Source organism: Papio anubis, chromosome 4, assembly GCF_008728515.1.
Source record: "Papio anubis isolate 15944 chromosome 4, Panubis1.0, whole genome shotgun sequence".
Taxonomy (NCBI): domain Eukaryota; kingdom Metazoa; phylum Chordata; class Mammalia; order Primates; family Cercopithecidae; genus Papio; species Papio anubis.
In genome coordinates, this window is record NC_044979.1 from 48,843,986 (window position 1) to 48,865,023 (window position 21,038).

At 33.6% G+C, this 21,038-nt stretch overlaps 1 long non-coding RNA gene across 1 annotated transcript in view; it reads right to left on the reverse strand.

Moving 5' to 3' along the window:
- The window catches only part of LOC103883166, a 40,661-nt gene extending 21,604 nt beyond the window's left edge, over positions 1-19,057 (reverse strand). Inside the window, exons 1-4 of the long non-coding RNA XR_645302.4 lie at positions 18,615-19,057; positions 12,187-12,289; positions 4,908-5,002; positions 4,329-4,564 (exon numbers count right to left, since the gene is read on the reverse strand). This is a non-coding gene — a long non-coding RNA (uncharacterized LOC103883166). The remainder of the gene's footprint in view (positions 1-4,328; positions 4,565-4,907; positions 5,003-12,186; positions 12,290-18,614) is intronic.
- Between the last annotated feature and the right edge of the window lie 1,981 nt (positions 19,058-21,038).

A 21,038-nucleotide genomic window follows, 5' to 3' on the forward strand; every position in this document is an offset into this window, starting at 1 on the left:
GTATTAGTGCTGTATATATTTTGGGCATTTAATTAATACCTTCTGGGAGTTAAAATATTATTGTTATTTTTTAAATATAAATCTAAAACAATCCACAAAATATGTGTCTTTATTCTGATCTCTCAAGATGAGCAAATATAGACGGGAGAGATTTTCTTCCCTTTTTGTGGCAGAAGTAGTCATTATAATTTTATCCTTACACAACTAAATCTATATGCAGCAATACTGCCATGGCAGTATTGGTAAGCACACATATACTCACATGAGTGATTATTCTTCATCATTTGATCTCTTCCATAAAAAGAATAAAAGTTACTGTTGAAATAAATAAGAATAAGGAATAGAGCTTATGGTTATGGGCCTAGAGCCTATGATTAAATATTTAACAAGGTTCCATTGGAAGCCTGCATTTTCAGCGATTTATTGTTCTGATATAAAATTTGCTGGGATTAAACTAGGCAGACAGCAACTTTTTATTTTTTTAAATCTAGTTAAAATTGGTTTGCCTGTTTTATGTTACAGAAATTTAAAGGAAAAAAAACATGATATTTCTAGTCTTCAATTACATCTGAGCACTTTTACTCAGTGTGGGTCTAAATTTAAAAAGTAGTAATGATAATAAAATAAAAAGATGGGTTTATAGACATGTATTTCATGATAGAAAACGAGAGTATGAAATAGGTTTCTGGTAATTGAATGGGTTTTAACTAATCGTAATTTCTTTTCTTTCACAAAGAATTGTGTAGCATGTGAAAACTGGGACCGGCTGTATGGTATCAAGTATTTAGTACCATTTCTACCCTATAGCAATTGATTTCATCTTCACAAGTGGGTTGATAGATTTTTCTTTTTCGGACATATGCAACTCCTGGCTTTTAATTTGGTCTGGCGTTAGAATAGACATTTGTAACAGTATGATTTTGTGTGTGTGTGTGTCCAGAAATTTAATGGCTTTTTATGCAATGTCCTTTTTAAAAATAACTAATAGCACTGGCCAAAAAAGCAATTTTCACTCTTTGTTTCTAATAAAAAGTATAAATTAATCAGCACAATTAAAGAACAGTTTTTGACATTGTTAGTTTATATAAAACAAGGGAGCAAATATAGAAAAATAAGAAGCCATATGATTAGAGTATACGTAGACTTGTCAACAGTTCTTGGTTAGCATATTCCCACTGTGATGTTTGGAAGTGTAATTTAATATAGAATAATAATTCATCACATAGTAACAGATATATAAAGATTATTATGTTGAAAATTTTATCGGAAAAAGAATTAGAAAACTGAAATCATTTAAATAAAGGTGGATCATTTGAGGGCTAAGAAAGAATAGGAAAATTGATGAGAAGATCAAGCTTATTCTGAAAGTTTTGAGTTCATATGTCCGTTAACATACTAGCGAGGCCGGGCGCGGTGGCTCAAGCCTGTAATCCCAGCACTTTGGGAGGCCGAGACGGGCGGATCACGAGGTCAGGCGATCGAGACCATCCTGGCTAACACGATGAAACCCCGTCTCTACTAAAAGATACAAAAAACTAGCCGGGCGAGGTGGCGGGCGCCTGTAGTCCCAGCTACTCCGGAGGCTGAGGCAGGAGAATGGCGTGAACCCGGGAGGCGGAGCTTGCAGTGAGCCGAGATCGGGCCACTGCAATCCAGCCTGGGCGACAGAGCGAGACTCCGTCTCAAAAAAAAAAAAAAAAAAAAAACAAAACAAAAACATACTAGCGAAAGATAAGATATGGACTTTTGTTGATTTTTTTTTCTAATTTTTAAAATTTTTTTAGAGACAAGGTCTCATTCTGTTGCCCAGACTAGAGGGTACAGTGGTACAATCATAGCTCAATGCAGCCTCCAACTCCTGCTCTCAAGAGATCCTCCCACCTTAGCCTCTTGAGTAGCTGGGACTATAGGTGTGTGCCACCATATCTAGCTAATTTTTAATTTTTTTTTTGTAGAGATTGGATCTTGCTATGTTGCCCAGGCTGGTCTCAAACCTCCAGATTCAAGTAATCCTTCTACTTCAGCTTCCAGTGCAAGTCACTACACCTGGCCCAAAGATAAGGTATATTTAAAATATCAAAAGCAGACACACTGATGGGCAGTGTGATGGTGGATAGAGTTAGAGATTGCCATAAAGATAATCCAGTGTAGCCAACGTGGAGTAGGAAAGTTGAGTTTGAAACTTGGGAGAGGTCAGGGCAGCAGAGGTAGAGTGAGAAGTCACCTACAAAGAGGTGACATTAGATAAATTGGCTCAGGAACAGAGGGATTAAGGAGAGAACAGGGTAGTCCCATTAATTGTCCATGGTGGAATATGGATATTTAAGGGGAAGACTGAGGAAGAGGAGTTGGGAAAGTTAGATAATAAGTTCATTGAAGAAAGAAAGAAAACAGAAAAGAAATAACTTGCTGAAGTGCATGTGTATAGTAAGTTTCTGAGGTAGGTTGGCATAGATGTGTGGAGGATCTTCTATGGGGTACAGACTCTGCTAGACAGTGGTAAATATACAGGCTTGAAAAGATTCAGTCCTTTACTTAAACGAGCTTGCAATGGCAAATAGTTATAAATGAGATATTTTTTAGATATTATAGAAATCATTTTGTGAAGCTAACATCAGAAAAGATATTGAATCAATATTAAAATTGAAAGTGAGAAAGAATTTTCTCTCTTTATAAAAGTACATAGTTTGTAAACTTATTTTTCTGAAGCATTTGTGAATTTCATATACAATTTCCTGAGTGAAAGTATTTTTTTCCATTTGACTTTGGGGGAGATAATTGAATGCAAAGATCAGCTGAACTCTGGAGGCAATTAACATCTGATTTAAATTTAGTCTTCCACGGAGCTTGGGTGATTAGACTACCACTTAGCAGGAATGTATCTGTAGGATAGCCAGGGGGCACGCACACCTGTTATTACTACAGCTGGTTGGCAAATGTCACTGCTGCTTCATATAAATAAAGCATCGAAATGGATAAACAGCATTTCACAGACATATTATGAAGTCATTGTAGGGTGTTTTGATGATTTGTGCATTTCTTCATACATTAACACAGTATATTTGTTAAAATGATATAGTAACATTTAAAGAAAACATATGCTCAGCAAGTAATTGAGTCATTATACAATGTAACATTCATCTACAAATTAAAGTATTTTTTTCTTATTATGGATATAAAGCCTGTATCTCACTGAAAGAATAAGTGAATAGGCTGGAAAAATGAACAGGATAAACAAATATTTAGATGTTATCTATAAAATGAGGCTAGGTAATAAATATAGAAGCAATGTGTCAAACCATGTATTTTCATCTCTTTTAATGTTCTGGCTAAATTATGATAAGTTATATAGTCTGTGTAATAAAAATTCCCTGAGAGGGCCAAAGGAAATATGTTTAAAACCATCATTTTTATAGAGTGTAGATAAAAGTGATTGATACTACCTTATTGGTAAGATTATTATCAAATACACATAAAAGAATATACATCTAATGATGGTTGTTAGGTACTATTTTGTGTGTACAGTGCTATCTCATAAGAGTTTGAGATATTAAATTACAGATAAATTATAAACTAGAAATAAGAAAACAAGCACCTGAGGTAGGGAGTTCAAGACTAGCCTGGCCAACATGGAGAAACCCTGTCTCTACTAAAAATACAAAATTAGGTGGGCGTGATGACGCATGCTTGTAATCCCAGCTACTCATGGGGCTGAGGCAGGAGAATCGCTTGAACCCAGGAGGCGGAGCTTGCAGTGAGCTGAGATCGCGTCATTGCACTCCAGCCTGGGCAAAAAGAGCAAAACTCCATCTCAAAAAAAAAATAAAAATAATAATAAAATTTTAAAAAAAGAAAATGCTAGTATTTGAACAACTCTATGGGCTAGGTTAGTTAGGCTCTGAGAGTGGACCTTCTGAGCCTCCCTAAGCCCCATTCATCTACCCTGATGGGTAACATCTGAGCAGCACTGTAATCTCTTCTAGAAAGTTCTGATAGACAATTTTAAGGGACTAAGGAGTGGAATGACTGAAGATTAACTGAAAATAACACCATTTTTCTTATCATTATTAGCCCTTTGTCACTAGAATGATAACCCAACTTCCATCTCATTGTTGAACCTCCTTAGTCCCCCAGTCTGGCTCCTTCCTATCCATGCAAACTTCTCTTCTGCTGCCCCATTGATAGACACTGTCTGTTCCAGCTACACACGTTTCTTCAGTTTGTATTGTCACACAGTCTTGACTCCAATATTTTGCCCTTCCTAAGACACTTTGCCCTTGCCCTTTGACCTCTCCAAGTGCCAACCATAACTCAACACTCAGTCTCACCTCCTTCATTAGGCTTTCTTTTACTGCTCCATTCTTCATTGATCTCTCCACTTCAAATGTTTATTGGCTATTACTACCTGTAGAATTCGTTGAGCAATTCATTAAGTATTGACACAGGACAGATTTTACAATTGTTCCAAGGTTTAGATCATGTCTACAGAAATAGATTGTTTTCTTCTAGAAGGCTTCAGTGTTTTTATACCTTGTTTCTCATCACAGTAGTATTTTGATGAATACTAGTTAAATTAAAAACAAATAAGAAAAGTAAGTGATATTGTAACAGGCTTATGTTAAGAAATTTAGCAATATATAGTATAATAATAATCATTATTAATAAGAACAATATTACTACAACTAATAATCCTAAAAACACAAATAGATCTTTCTAACCAGCATAGGGCTAGGTTAATACACAAGCTATGACCAAACAACACAATTGATATGCAGTTTATTTAGGTACCCTGATTAATAAAAACAATGTAGGCAGCCAAATCTAATATAACTAAATGTAACTATGAAATAGTAATACGGTCAGTCTAATAATATTCTGCAGAGATATAGCCAGAAATTCCTATTTACCATTGATTGCTTTTCACCATTTATCCATACATGAGATTATTATGTTCTTCCTATATTTGTTCTTTCCTTTGTTGTTAAAGGTGTCAGATGCCTGCCTGCAAATAAAAGAATGGAATCTTTGGTTGCTGTCCTCTTGGAAACGATCAAAAGAGTAAAGTATAAAGAAATAGCCCCATTTTCCTATTTCCTCACCATTTTCAATGACTAATTAAAGCTAAGTTTTGCTTACAGATAACCTGTGATATGCATTTGGGATTGCAAATGAGTGTACATCTAACATCTTACTATCAATATTCCATCCATATTAAACCCACTGTGATTTGATCTATCTGTTATGCTCCTTTAAAAATTAATTTCAAATTATATGTTATCTATCCACACTGTAGCTTTTAAAGGAAATCATTTTTTAATTATGCTAAGATTAATGATTGTAATATTTCCTGGTTAAGAATTTTATTTACTCAGAATGGAAATTAAATTAAATTATGTGTTAAAATGAACAGCTTGTGTATAGAGTAAAAGAGTCTGAATTTGGTAACATTATTTCTGGGATATATTGAAAGACCTTATAATAAATATTGAATATTAAAATGTATTCTTATTATATTAATATTACTCTTATTACTGTTTTTACTATCAATTTATAAGAACCTCCCTTACTAATTTATGAACCTTCTGATCTTTCAAAATTATAAGTTTCCATGACAATATTAAGTGTGCTGTTAAGCATTTTTTAATTTTACTGTGTCCAACTGAAATAGAAATACTATAAAAGATATATTCCCCCGATTATCCTTGCTCAAACTGAGCCCACATCTTGATATGCTGAGAAGATCAAAGTCTATAGAAATGGTCATCTGAAGACAAGTTAACAATTTCCAGTGGTATAAAACAAAGGTATGTCATAACCCATTTCTCTTAAACTTGTATGTTAATGACTCACAACTGCTCCTGAAAGATTTGGGTTCTTGTTCTTTTGCTTTGAGGAAAGAATATTTGGTGTTTTTCTTCATACTGATGACATGATTTTGTTGTCACTACAAAATATTGTCAGAAAAATGGTTCAAGAGAACTATACTAATACTAAAATGATTATTTTGTGCATGCAATGAAAATATCTAACCAGTCTATTTCCAATTACTTTTTACTGAGATCATTTGTAATTAATCTACATGAAAGTATGATACCAGAATCCAAACTAATAAACAGTAAATATTGGTGCTGTGCTTTACCGAGATTTTTAAATGGTGATTTAGTAATTAGTAACATTTACTTTAATATTTTTCTAGACAAGATCATTGAGATTGGTCTATAGGTAAATATATTATGGTCGTTTTATCTCTTGTGTTAGAATAGACTCAAACAATTTCTGAAAAATATCTCAATTAATGCTTGAGGGCTAGTGTAGAGGTAGCATGATTATCTCATCAGGTATCAGCTTATATTAGGTTTATATGAGAATGTCACTGTTTTCTTCACTCACAATATGTTTTTGTTCTCAGATGACAGCAGAGTTTACCTGCATTCCAGGCTTTAGCACAAAATAGAACCTCAGACACTGAGTGGTTGAAGTGATTACCGGTGAGGATGTCCATCTATTTTACTAGATATACAATGTTTGTTTAGCTATTTAATCAGTTGTTTTAGTTTTCATAAACCACCAAGAAGACTTGTGTAGGATTTATTTTACTGAATGTTATGACCGTGCTACTGATTGCCTTGCCTTGAACAGCATGCTATTGTGTTTAAGACAGGACTGTCTTTTTTGTTAGGAAGACATTTGGAAGACGTTTTTTAAGTCTCAGCACTAGAAAAATGTAACTTTATCCGTATAGTTTTTAAAATATCAAAAATAGTGAAGGCTTGTAACTAAACTTGCTCATCTCTTTGCTTTGGCTTCTAGGAAACTCAGAAAATTATTTATCGATTTATAGCAACTTACGGGATACATCGCTATAAATTCTTCTAATAGTTTCTGCTTAATTTTATTTTCACACCCTCAGTTTCACCTTGAGCTGACTCTTATATCTATTTCCTTTCTCCAAATTCCTTGGAAATGAGGCATTACCCAATAGAATAATTACTTGAAATACTTAACCTTTAGAAACTCTAAAGTGGATCAAAACTTATCTTAGAAAGGAAAGAAAAACAGATGCCTGTTAAGAGAAAGAGGGAAGGAGCAAAGGCATCTATGGAGTTCAAACCAAGTTGGGCATTGTTCAAACATTTCATAAAGTTTCGTTTAATCATTATAACAGCCAGGAAAGCTATTTTCATAATAGCCATTATTACTGAAAATTTATTTTTCTACAAACTTATTTGAACGATTTGCATATGTTAAAAAAATTAACACAACAGTCTTGTAAGATAGGTACTAGGATTATTCATGAGGCACGAATAGATTTAATATCCTGACCCAGGTCACACAAGCAATGTGCAGAGAAACTGGGATCCAAATCCAGATGTTCCTGCTCCAGAGACTCTATCTTGGCATGCCATGCTTTTCCTTATTATCCCCGTTTGACCAGTGAAGAAATTTTGGAACTCTAAATATGTAAGTAATTTGATGTAGACAGTGGGTACTGGAGCCTAGATTCAGACCCAGTCTGTTGGCACTAGAATGTGTGTGTTTGTCCTCTGTATCACTCTGTCTTCCCAAACACATTTGATGTTCCAGAAATTGCTCTATGCCAATGTTTCAAAAATACTTTTCCATATTAACATATCAATTATAGTTATTTTAAATGCCTTGCTTGATGATTTTAACTTTTCGGCTATGTCAGGGCTTATTTTCTCTTGCCTAATGCTCATATGCTGTTGCATTTGTACATATGTGATAATGCTTATAAATTTTGCTTGTATAGATAGTGTCTGTACAAGAACAGTAGAGAGAAAAGAAAATATTATTTACCACTGATATTTACCCATTCTTCTGTTACACAGTCAATTTAAGAAGTTGAGTGAATCTAATCTGAGATTTGAGGCTAGGCCTCATTGTAGCTTTCCTTGCATTATTGAAACACTGTCCTCCAAACTTTTATGGGTGTGGTAGACTTTTCCTCTAGCGGGGCTTGAGATTGGCCTACTCAAGATATCCTGACTGTCAAGTGAAAGTTGGTCTGCACACATTGATAGCAGACTTATTCTGAGTGTGAGATTTATTAGGGTTTATATCCATCATAACAGGCCACAACATACACTCCTGAAAATCATAATGATCATAGCAATCACATAGCTGAAAGAAAACACTAGCTTGAACTAGTCAATGTAAGAAAAAAGTCTACTCTCAAGTGAGAGTCAGGATATCTTTACATAGCTGATCTTCCAGCTCTGCAAACCATGGAAGAGTTCTCTCTGCTTTAGAGACTGACTGACACATTTTTGGTCAGTCAGTTTGCTTCCTAGTCTTCTGCCCTTCAGATGATTTCTATTCACCTGCTACTTTGCCAACAGCCTTTGGAAAACATCTGTATACACTTAATGAGGACCTTGAAACTCTCAGAGAAATGTTTCTCAGCTATTCTCATCCTGTCCCCAGTCTTTCAATGTATTGCCCTAATGCACATATTGGTAGCAGATTTATTCTGAGTTTGAGGCTTATTAGGGTTTAAATCCATCATAACAGGCCACAACATATACTCCTGAAAAATCATCATGATCATAGAAATCACATAGCTGAGAGAAAATACTAGCTTGAACTGGTCAATGTAAGAGCATTTAGATTGATTTTTGCATATTCATAATTCCGTGACCTATGGAAGATGTATATTCAGAACTGATCTACTGTGAGCAGGTTTTCCTTGCTTCTTGGCTAGGCTTAATCTACTATTCAATATGAGTATGTTTTCATACCTATATAATAAAAAATATTTTCAAGTTAAAGAGATCCCCTCATAAATAATATTAGCCAAAAATTAGTCATTTTTCCACATCAATATTTTCTTAAAGTACTTGTAAAGCTGAAGTAAAGAACAACAGACCTGAAAGATTAGAACTGCCTTATTCACATCATTGCCAAGCTTGGCTACTTATTGAGATGACCTGTTGAGGTTTTCAGAAACACAAATTTCCTGCCTACACTGTACCACTCTCCAGGTCCTATCTTTTCCATCAAAATTTCATGAGGTGAAGTGTAAGAATCATTATTATTTTTAAAAAATCTAAATTAGTTCTGACTGAACATGTTTGGGAAATCACTACACTAGGGTTATTACTTTTCTTTTAATCCAAGAGAAAGGATTCAAATAAAACAGTGAGTTACACCAAACAGTATATCAATCCTCACCTGTTTAGCCTAACAAATTTCTTACATATAAATAGATCTTAATATTGTTGGAGAATTGGAATTTTATTGTAAAGCGTTTGACATATATATCCTTTATTTCTATTACTCTCTTTGTCTTTTAATCTCCAAGACACCGTGTGAACTATTTAAGTCACTACCTTCTTCCTTGCACAGTATTCCTCTGAAGAAAGTGGCAAAATATTTTACATGTATTTTCACAGGACTGTACCAGTAAAGATGGCAAGGTCTCAACACAGACTTTTTTTTTCTTTTAACTGAGAAGAAAGTTCAGGGACTAAACCCTTATTCCCAAATATGAAAAATAAATGTTAAGTTTCACAAAACCTTGGAGAAAGCAGCATCCAGGAATGCATTAAAAGCATCATTTTTTTCTTAGTAATGAAAACATGAACTGAGAAGCAATTTAAGTGCAAAATGAACTTGAAATTATCTGTCATGTCCTCCTCTCTTTAATAGAAACTAGAGACAGAGATAACCATGCCCAGGACAAAATACTGGAAACCTAATTTAATATAAGTCACATTCAATAGTGGATGTAGTGGGAACATTGTTTAGATTGAGTTATAATGGCTACTTAGCTAATGCAAGGAAAGTAATATTATGAAGACAGGATCTTGAGTTTGATCAATTTTATCTTCCAAATATCTTTGAGCACCAAACTCCAGACAGATGGTTATCTAACAAATGTTTATCACTTCTGACAAAAAGTTCTTAACAAGAGTGGGTGCAAATGTATTACTATCATAATAACCTAATACAAATGTAAAAATTATTAATTTATCATGGACCTTGTATATGAGAAATTATATACAATGAAGATAGCATTAGCCATGAGAACAGTGGATGTCAGAAACTGATAGAAAATTTAAATTATACACTATATATTTAGATGATTTCAGAGTTTGCTAAGTATTTCACCTAAATCATCTGAGTTAATCTTTAAACAAAGCTATGAAATGCCTCTGTAAGTAGGTTGAATAGTGGTCACCAAAGAAATCAAATCTTACTCCCTCCAAATTGTAAATATTACTGTATTTTGAGGAAAGGGTATCTGCAGATGTGATTAAGTTAACAATTTTGTGATGAGAAAATAACCCCAGATTATTTTGTAGAGCAATGAATGCCATGACAAATATTTTTATAAAACAGAGGTAGAGGTTTCACACAGCCAGGAGATGAGAAGGAACTGTGACCTTGTGGACACAAGATATTAGAATGATATGACCAAAAGTCAAATAAAGGGAATACTTCTAAACTCATTCTATGAGGCCAGTATTAACCTGATACAAAACCAAGTTAGGACACATCAAGAAAAGAAAACTACAGGCCAGTATCACTGATGTATATTTATTGATGCAAAAGTCCTCAACAAAACATGAGCAAACCTAATTTAACAACACATTAAAAAGTTTATTCATCATAACCAAGTGGGATTTATCCAAGGGATGCAAGCATGTTTCAACATATGCAAATTAATCAATGTGATATATCATACCAATAGAATGAAGGACAAAAACAATATTGTTATTTCAATTGATGCTGAAAAACCATTTTATAAAATTCAAAATCATTTAATAGTAAGAACCATCACAAATGGTATAGAAGGAACATACCTTAACAGTTAAAAGGCCATATAAGACAGACGCACAGCTAGTATCATACTGAATGGGTAAAAACTGAAAGCCTTTTCTCTAAGATCTAGAACACAACAATGATGCATATTTTCAACACTGTTACTTGACGTAAAGCTGGAAGTCCTAGCTAGAGCCATCAGTAAAAGGAAGAAATAAATGGTGTTCATATTGGAAAGAAAGACATCAAATTATCTTTGTTTGCAGATTATATAATCTTATATTTTGAAAAACCTAAAGACTCCACAAAAAAACTGCTAGAATAACTCCATTCTGAATGTGATAAACACATTCAGTAAAGTTGCACAATGAAAAATCAATAAGAAATAATCAGTAGCATTTCTATATGCCAACAGTAAAAATCTTAAAAAGAAATCAAGATAGCATTCCCATTTACAGTAGATAACAGATAAAATAAAATTCCTAGTAATAAACTTAACCAAAGAATTAAAAGATCTCTATAATGAAAACCATAAAACACTGATACAAGAAATTGAAGAGGACACCAAAAAGTATAGATATTCCATGTTCATGGATTTGAAGAATCAATATCTTTCAAATGTCCATATTACCCAAAGCAATCTACAGATTCAATGCAATACCTATCAAAATATCTAATACATTATTCGCATAAATGGAACAAACAATGCTAAAATTTATATGGAACCTCAAAAGATCCAGAATAGTCAAAGCTATCCTGAGCAGAAATGCAACAGTGAACCCATTTTCAGCAAAGGTGCCAAGAACAAACATTGAGAGAAGGACAGAGTCTGGGAAGGGTAGTGGCGGGGAAGTGGGGATGGTTAATGAGTACAAAAGAAACAGAAAGAATGGACAAGACCTAGTATTTGCTAACACAACAGACTGACTGTAGTAAAAAATCATTTAATTTTGCATTTAAAAACAACTAGAAGAGTATAATAGGATTGTTTATAACACAAAGGATAAATGCTTGAAGTAATGGATAAAAAAATAAATTATTGCTGTCTACTTTGGAGAGTTGGATAATTTCTTCCTTATGTTTCTTAATAGACATTTCCATTTGGTCTGAATCATTAATTCAAGTACAATAGGATATATTAACAATTGCCCAGGCTGCACATTTGCCAATAAGGATGAAATCTATAACAATTCCAGCATCCCTATCATCCCTAGTCAATGAGTTGAGGATAAGCTGAATTCCTTCCAGCTCCAAGATAGTCCAAGATAGTCTGATTGGTTACTTCAGCTAAATTCAAAACAAATATTTTACCACTCTTTCTAATTTGATGACTCACATTGTGGTAATAACTGCCAAAAACAGCAAATAAGTAAGGTGTCAGTTATCCCTCAAGAAATCTACCTTGGAAAATCCAGGGCAGCTTCATTTTAGAGTGAATGCCTCAGTCTTCTGAGCTCTCAGTTACTGGTGGTGTTTCCGTAAAGACTTGGTCTCTTATCACCACCTGTAAGATGAAAATAACAATGTTTTTGGAAGGGAAGCAAGTTAATTCCTAGCTTCTACACAAGAACTATAATCCCAGCAATATGCACATGTTGTCCCAGGGGAGAAAAGATATGATGATTGCTGAGGTCCTGCTCATGGGACCGCCAACAATCAATGTGGGGGCACAAGTTGATATTGCCTCTAATGTGTTCTCCAGCCCTACTGGTGGATAGAGTCTAGTTCCTGATTTTGAAAAGACTCTGAAGGCAGTTCCATCTATCTTGCTTGTTTTTGCCATCATTTGGATGCTATTCATTTGCCCCAGGCAATGACTGAGAATGTGGATGGTGAACTTACAGAGAGAAAGAGGAGACTTTTCTTTGGGAGTTGCAAAAGCTGGAATCATTATGTTGTTTGTGATAGACCTTTTGATAAGGTTAGAAGAAAAAGCAGTGGTTGGAGATGTCTAGTTAGGATAGTTGACCCAGCAGACAATTTAAAGTGTGTGCAACAGTTTTTGTTGTGTCATCACCAGGACATTTTTTCTTGGTATGAAAGGATCCAGGACAGATCTGAAGCAAAAAAATCATTAATGTGTCTCCCTGATCTACACCTCAGAGGCCTAATGGATTGCTTTCTCAGGGGCGAAGGTAGTTGCTTTTCCTCCAATACCCCAAAATTGGTGTTTCTAATTCCTTTAAGGGGAACTCCACACTTGCAAGCATCTTCTATGCACACTCAGAGCTTTCACATAGTGGGGTTAGTTCCAAATGACAACGTATTTTTACAAAACTCACAGAGACCCAATGTTTCCCTCTCTTTGACTTGGAGAGTAATGCACTTAACCAAGTGGTCATTACACTTATGATCTGCTACCGTGTCAATTCAACAGGACAATTCAGGTGTCTGGCCTAAAATTAATTTTGAATTACCGACACTCCCTTTTGCTAGGTTGTTAGACTATGAATCAGGCTATCCTGGGATTCTTGTTAGGGGAAAAATAATCCCGTCCAGGGATGTCAGGAAAGAATTTTGAATTTTTGATAGTTACAAGTAAAGATCAAAGGTGTAGTGTCATGAGTCTGCCAGAAATAGACGGGGGCAGTGCCCGTGGAATATGTTCTCTCACTTAGTGACACTGGGATCAACTTTTGCTCCCATTGATCCACTGGCTTTACTTCAGACAGTAGATTAGGGGTCATAATTTCCTATAAAGGAATCACTGCTACTTTGTCATGTGAGATCAAGTTGCTGCTGAGGATAGGCCAGCTGTGTTCCTGAATATACCATTTTCACCCAGCTAGGGAAGGTTTGGGGGCCCTTTCTTCCTTGGTAATAATGCAATCTGAATTGACCAACCTCAATATAGATATATCAGGGTAAATATTAATAAGGCCTTATGGGTGAGACATTCAGTGTTGACAAGAATGCAGTAGTAATTGTAATGGTCTCTTTTCTTTTTAAAATCTTTGTATATATTTAGTGGGTACAAGTGCAGTTCTGTCACATGGATATATTGCGTAGCAGTGACATCTGGGCTTTTAGTCATCACCCAAATAATGTACCTTGGACCCACTAAGCAATTTCTTATCCCTGAACCTCCTCCCGCACTTCCACCCATCCAAGTCTCCAGTGTCTATTATTTATACTCTATGTCCATGTGTACACATTATTTAGCTTCCTCATGTAAGTGACGACATGTGGTAATGGACTTAACTGTTTCTGAGTTATTTCACTTAAGATAATGGCCTTCCAATTCCTTGAGGATCTAGAACTAGAAATACCATATGACCTAGCCATCGCATTACTGGGTATATACCCAAAGGATTATAAATCATGCTGCTATAAAGACACATGCACACGTATGTTTATTGCGGCACTATTCACAATAGCAAAGACTTGGAATCAACCCAAATGTCCATCAGTGACAGACTGGATTAAGAAAATGTGGCACATATACACCATGGAATACTATGCAGCCATAAAAAAGGATGAGTTTGTGTCCTTTGTAGGGACATGGATGCAGCTGGAAACCATCATTCTCAGCAATCTTTGGCAAGAACAGAAAACCAAACACCGCATGTTCTCACTCATAGGTGGGAACTGAACAATGAGATCACTTGGACTCGGGAAGAGGAACATCACACACCGGGGCCTATTATGGGGAGGGGGAGGGGGGAGGGATGGCATTGGGAATTATAACTGATGTAAATGACGAGTTGATGGGTGCTGACTAGTTGATGGGTGCAGCACACCAACATGGCACATATATACATATGTAACAAACCTGCATGTCATGCACATGTACCCTAGAACTTAAAGTATATATATATAAAAAAAGAAACACATCTATGTATAAATAAAGCACTTTTTTCAAATTAAAAAAAAAAAGATAATCGCCCTCAGTTACATTTATATTGTTGCAAAATACTTTTTAATGGCTGAATACTATTTTATTGTATATATACATACTACACCTTCTTTATCCAATCATCCATTGATGGACACTTAGGTTGATTCCATATCTTTGCTGTTGTGAATAGTGCCATGATAAACATATAAGTGCAGGTCTCTTTTTGATATAATGATTTGTTTTCCTTTGGGTCAATACCCAGTAGTGGGATTGCTGGATGGAATGCACATTCTATTTTTAGTTATTTGAGAAATTTCCATACTGTTTTCCACAGAGGTTTTACTAATTTACATTCCCATCAACAGTGTATAAACGTTCCCTTTTGTCCTTTTCTCTGCATCCTCGCCAACATCTGTTCTTTTTTGACTTTTTAACAATAGCCATTTTCACTGGTATAAGATGATATCTCATGTGGTTTTAATTTGCAATTCTCTTAATGATTAGTGATGTTGAAAATTTTTTGTATGCTTATATTGGCCATTTGTATGTCTTCTTTTGAACAATGTCTGTTCATGTCCTTTGCCCACTTTTTAATGGAATTATCTGTTTTGGTTTTCTTATACATAGTTTTCAAAAAAGGTGGAATTATTAGTAGTATGGGGGAGGCAATGGGTCCAAAACTCAAATAGATTCCTCCAGGTGGAGTCTTGTCAGAGTCTCCAACTGACAAAATCATCATTCTCAGAGAGCTGTAACTCAAAGATGTCACTCAGCATGGAAAACTTGTCTTTAGTGTGACAGAGAAACTTAATTTTTAGTTTAATTTAAATCAAATAATATACATATAAATAGCTAATATGACTAATAGCACAGGTCTACATAAATATCACCTCTTTGAATTACACATAAATCAAGAACAAAATAAAAGATCAGAAAAATCACAAATGGGTTTTATAAAGGATATTCTGTGAGAACAAGTGAAATATCTTACTGTACTAAAGATTTTAATAAACTGTTGGTCTCTGAAATGTATGTACCATATGGACTAGAAAGACACTAAAAAAAGAAACCTTGTCACCTATGAAAGAATAAGGATGACAGAAAACAGAAGCCAACTATGAATTAAAGATGTTTCTGATTATGAAAGGGCAAAAACTGGAACAAAATCAAAAATCAAAGAATAAAGTAATTCAAATTAATTTCTCCTGTAGCTTAAAAAAGTATAACTATGAAGAGCAAGAGAGCTCATTAAACTTTAGATAGAATTAATGAAAAGAGACACCAAGAAAAATACTCTTAAACTTTCCATAAAAGGTTAATGAAAATAATTCTGCGCTTATCCAAATTGCCTACAGAAGAACAAAAATCAAGCTATTTTTGGTTTTATATTTGCAGTAAAATATGCCTAAGCTAACAGCATCTATAGAATTTTGAGAGACAAGAGGTTAGTGTTTCTCAAATTTTATGATAACCTAAATGGTTTTGATATTTGAAGAAAAGAGAAAAACATTTGCAAAATACTCAAGGGCTCAGGAACCTTGCTAACCATGAGTATTTCTGAACAATACATTGGAAAATAACTCTGTCAACTGACAGTTTAGTCCAAACAGTAACACAAGAATGAAAAATTATCACTTTCTCTGAATAAGTGGTAAGCATTTAAAATAGTTAAATAAAATTAAATCTAAAACTACTTTGAAATTAATGTTATCAGTCTAAAAGGTAATGCCAATTTCATTATTGTGAGGGTATGTTAAATATAAATGAATTAGAGATAAGCTGAGTATTAAGATATATATTACACTTACAAAAACCCATGTATACGAGAGTGGGTGGAAAATAAAAATGTGGCAAATATTTCATTTTTCATTCTAAATTGTTAAAAAATAAATGTTAAAAAGTAGTTTTGAAAATTTTAATAAGTATTTATAAAATAACTAGTAAACACTGATAACATTAAAATTACTGAATAAATAAAACAAAATAAGTCAACATAGCAAAAATTTTAAAAATTTGAAAAAGTAAAATGAGAAAGTATGAAAACTATAAAAGATTATATCAAAACGAAATATGACCAAACATCTATTATAGTAATAAGCACAAGCATTTATTTTTTCTCTGTCATAAGGTAAACTTAAATGCAAATCTACATGGCTTATATGAGTGAAGACTAAAATAAAATTTCTTAGAAATGTAAAAAATGAGAATTGTATAGTTTTATCAAATAAATTCAAATCAGATGAAAATAAGCAACTATTAATTTTATGTAAAATAATAAACATATCAAAAAGCACTAAATAAGAAGTAGTTTTGTATCCATAAGAAGTACAAAATACAAAAATATATTTATAAAGCATCATAGTTTATGAGAATAATGAAAAGTACAACAAATATTATTTAAAAACGCAAGAAGACAATGATAGAAACATAACTGTGCAGTAATTTAACAAAACTTTATAATGCTAGATGATTTTATAATCAATAAAGCTGCAAAAATTTCACTTTTTTACCACACTGAAAGATAATATTTCTGCAATAAGCACAAAAGAATGGCATTATCATCAGAAAATCAAGAATTCATATAATTATATCAAATCATTAAAAAAGAAGAGTCAAAATAATCAAAATAATATCCTTTATGGAGAATATCCATGTGTACATAGCTTATCAATCAATCAGTGGAATTATTCTGAAATTTAAAAATCTACAAAAATGGTAAGCCAATACATAAATATATGCATTGGCTATATTAAACCAAGAAATTTCACTGATAAGACTCTGAGAAAAATTCTTCAAAATAACCAGGCCGTATATTGGTAGACACACACACACACATACACACACACATATACACACACACATATAGAGAAGGACAGTGAATGTCACTTATTTATGTCGTCTTAATATGATCATTTAAAAGGGAGAAACACTTTAAGGAAGAAAGTTTATCCTAAATTCACTTATATGATGAATGCAGCCTCTACTAAAGTTTCAATGGATTTCTTAAGAAGAGGACATTCTAGAATTAAAATTCAAGAGTAATGTCAAAGTGAATTTTAAAACAAAAGTGATGAACAAGCTCCTTGACTTTATATTCCAGATGTGACAGTACTTTGCATATAACAATATTATTGTGGAAGGAAATAAACAGATCAATGGGAAAGAATAGCTCTTGTAAAGAGTTGAAAAATATTACAAGATACTGATATTGAACAAAGGATGCAAATCAAAATATATTTCAATATATATTTCAGTCTGCAAAATATTATTGGAAAATTAGCTATTTAAAAACGCATATTTAAACCTTATAATAAACATGAAATAAAGCCAAGAAGCATTAAAATATTAACCACAAAACTTCATATTATAAAAGCAAGATGATTCAATATCCTTAAAACATAAAAATTATACACAGTATATATAAATTTTATATAAAAGTAATGTATTTTATATAAATATATAAAAATAAAATGCTATTACCTCCAATGAAAAGTAGCAAATGACACAACCTTCTACTCACAAAAAAATAGAAATAATATGTATGACCAATTAAACTACAAAAAAACATTTTTCTGATATATATGACCAATTAAACTACAAAAAATGTTTTTCTACCATACATAAATGAAAACTAAACTAAAACTAAAAACTGTTATCCTGGGTTCAGTTTTATTTTATGAGCTTTTAAAAGCAGCAGCAGAAGGCAGAAGTGTCAGTCAGAAATGGCACGGAAGGAGGGAGGAGAGATGAAACAGAAGGGGAGTTTGGGGAGATTAGAAGCATGAGAAGGACTCAACCTGCCTTTGCTAGCTTTGAAGATGGAGAAAGGCGCTCCAGCCAAAACATTTGAATGGCTTCACAGCCGACATACAGCAAGTTATCTTGGACTTCAGTCCTACAACTGCATGGAAGTACATTTTTCCAACAGCCTGAACGAGCTTGGAAGTGGATTCATTCCTAGATCCTCTAAAAGTAACACAGCCGTACTCACACTTTGATTTCAGCCTTGCGAAACCAGGACCAGAGAAACAGCTGAACCATACTGTGCCTGAACTTCTGATCCATAGAACGCTAAGATAATAAGAGTATTGTTTTATGTCTCAAATTGGTGGTAATTTGGTGAGAGAACAATAACAAACTACTGGAAAAATTTCTCTCCTGATGATTTGGCAGAGATTACACAAACAAAAAATCATTGCTAGAAGACAGGCACAACTATATTTAGTACTGGCAACATAATTTATCTCAGATTTTCTAGCAACTAATTTCATAGTATGTGTCTAGAGCCTTAAAGATGTTCATAGTCTGTGCTAATTCTATCTCTTTCACAATCCACCATTATGACCTAAGCAGAGCTATGAACTAAGGTTTAAATATAAGGGTATTGACCAGATGCAGTGGCTCATGCCTGTAAGCCCAGCACTTTAGGAGGCCAAGGGGGGCAGATTACTTGAGGTCAGGTGTTTAAGACCAGCCTGGTCAACATGGAGAAACCCCGTCTCTACTAAAAACACAAAAATTAGCCAGGCGTGGTGGCGGGTGTCTGTAATCCCAGCTACTCGGGAGGCTGAGGCAGGAGAATGGCTTGAACATGGGAGGCAGAGATTGCAGTGAGCCGAGATCGTGCCACTATACTCCAGCCTGAGTGACAGAGCGAGACTCCTTTCTCAATATAAATAAATAAATAAAATAAATAAATAAATAAAATATAAGTGTATTATCCATGGTAGCAAACATTTAGAAACCACCTTTAATTCCAAATAAATTATAATCATTTATATGTTGAAGTATTATTAAGGGAATAATGTCATATTATCAAAAATAAATATATTTGAATATACTCAATATATAGGACTAGATGAAAAAGTGTGCTTCAAAAATAAACAAAATCTCTCAATATCTCTACTGTCTATCCATCCACTCATTAGCACACACATGCACATACATCACATTGAAAACAGACTGGGAAGAAATATAATCAAGTGTTAATAGTAGGTATTTCTAGTGGAAAAAAGTATAAATATTTTAAGTCTTCAAATTTCTAATTTATAGTTTTCTGTTTTTCAATATTTTTGTAATCATGTGAATTATGTTTGTGATAAAACTATTAAGAATCAAACATTATTTCATATTTTTGAAATAGAAATGTTACATGTGTAGATTTAATATGTAGATAGACTCTTAAATACATTAAAATTTTAAATATGCCTCTTACTTTGTATATCTGGTTTTTACTTTTTTTTTCAACCAGGAAATATTGATTATATATCTGGGAACACTTGATTTTTCGGAAGCATATCTTAGAGTTGTCACTAACCTTTCTTTTTTCTATTTCTTGGGCTTATAATTAATGTTTCCTTTTATGCTTACATATTGACATATGAACAAAAACCTTGTATTTATTTTTGGATTACACACGTAGAATCTAATAGCATCTAAATAAATGTAATATTCAGCCGATCAAATAACTGGACATCTGTTGTATTGCAAATAAAAAAAGGTACTTTACTCAGTGGAAACAATAAAAAGCTAAAACAAACAAACAAAACCGGACCAGGCCATCTTCATTATGATCAAGGCTGTGAAAATTAGCATCATTTCTTCTCTTAGAAATTGCAGCTTCACAAATATGTTCATATATACTCACAAAATCCAGTTTTAGTGAAGTTACAAGAAAGATAAAACCCACAACCCCCACCTCCCATTAAGACTGTTAAGAACAACTGATATTGGGCAAAAGCCATGCAGGAACAGGTAAGAGGAAAAGAGGAGGATCCAGTGGAACCAAATTTTAGGAAATTTTGGCAAGAAAGTCTTTCAGAGTTAGGGTATTTTTTAAAATATAAAAGCATGATCCTGTATTTTCAACAATGGAAAAGAAAATTAGAGTAGACAGAAGTAGACCCTTTAGAACTAATTTGGTTCAGAGTAAACAAGAAGAGATGGCTTTAAAAAGAACCACATTATAAACCATATTTGTAGAAAGTGGTTTGACTTTGGAACAGCAGAGAAGGATCCTTTAAACTATAAACACATGTCATGACAACGCTGGATGCTATGTGTTTCTTCCTGACTCAGTCCCAACTCCCATATCACAGGAACCTCCTAAAAATAACACATCAGAGACAATCCAAATTCAATACTGAGGCACAAATCAGCACAGCATAGCACAGAGATACTGCAACAAAACATGTAAAAAGAAGTAGCCAAACTTACTAATAAATAAATATCACCAGGAAAATGTTACTACATAGCAGATGAAAATTGTGCCAAAATATTTTGTTTTAAATGTCATAAACAATCAATGGCTTCTTTAAACAAAAACTGTATCAGCAAAACAAGAATTCTGTAACCAGATAGTGAGTCATGGGGAGAAAATGAAACATAAGAAAGAGGGATAAGAAAAAAAAAAGAC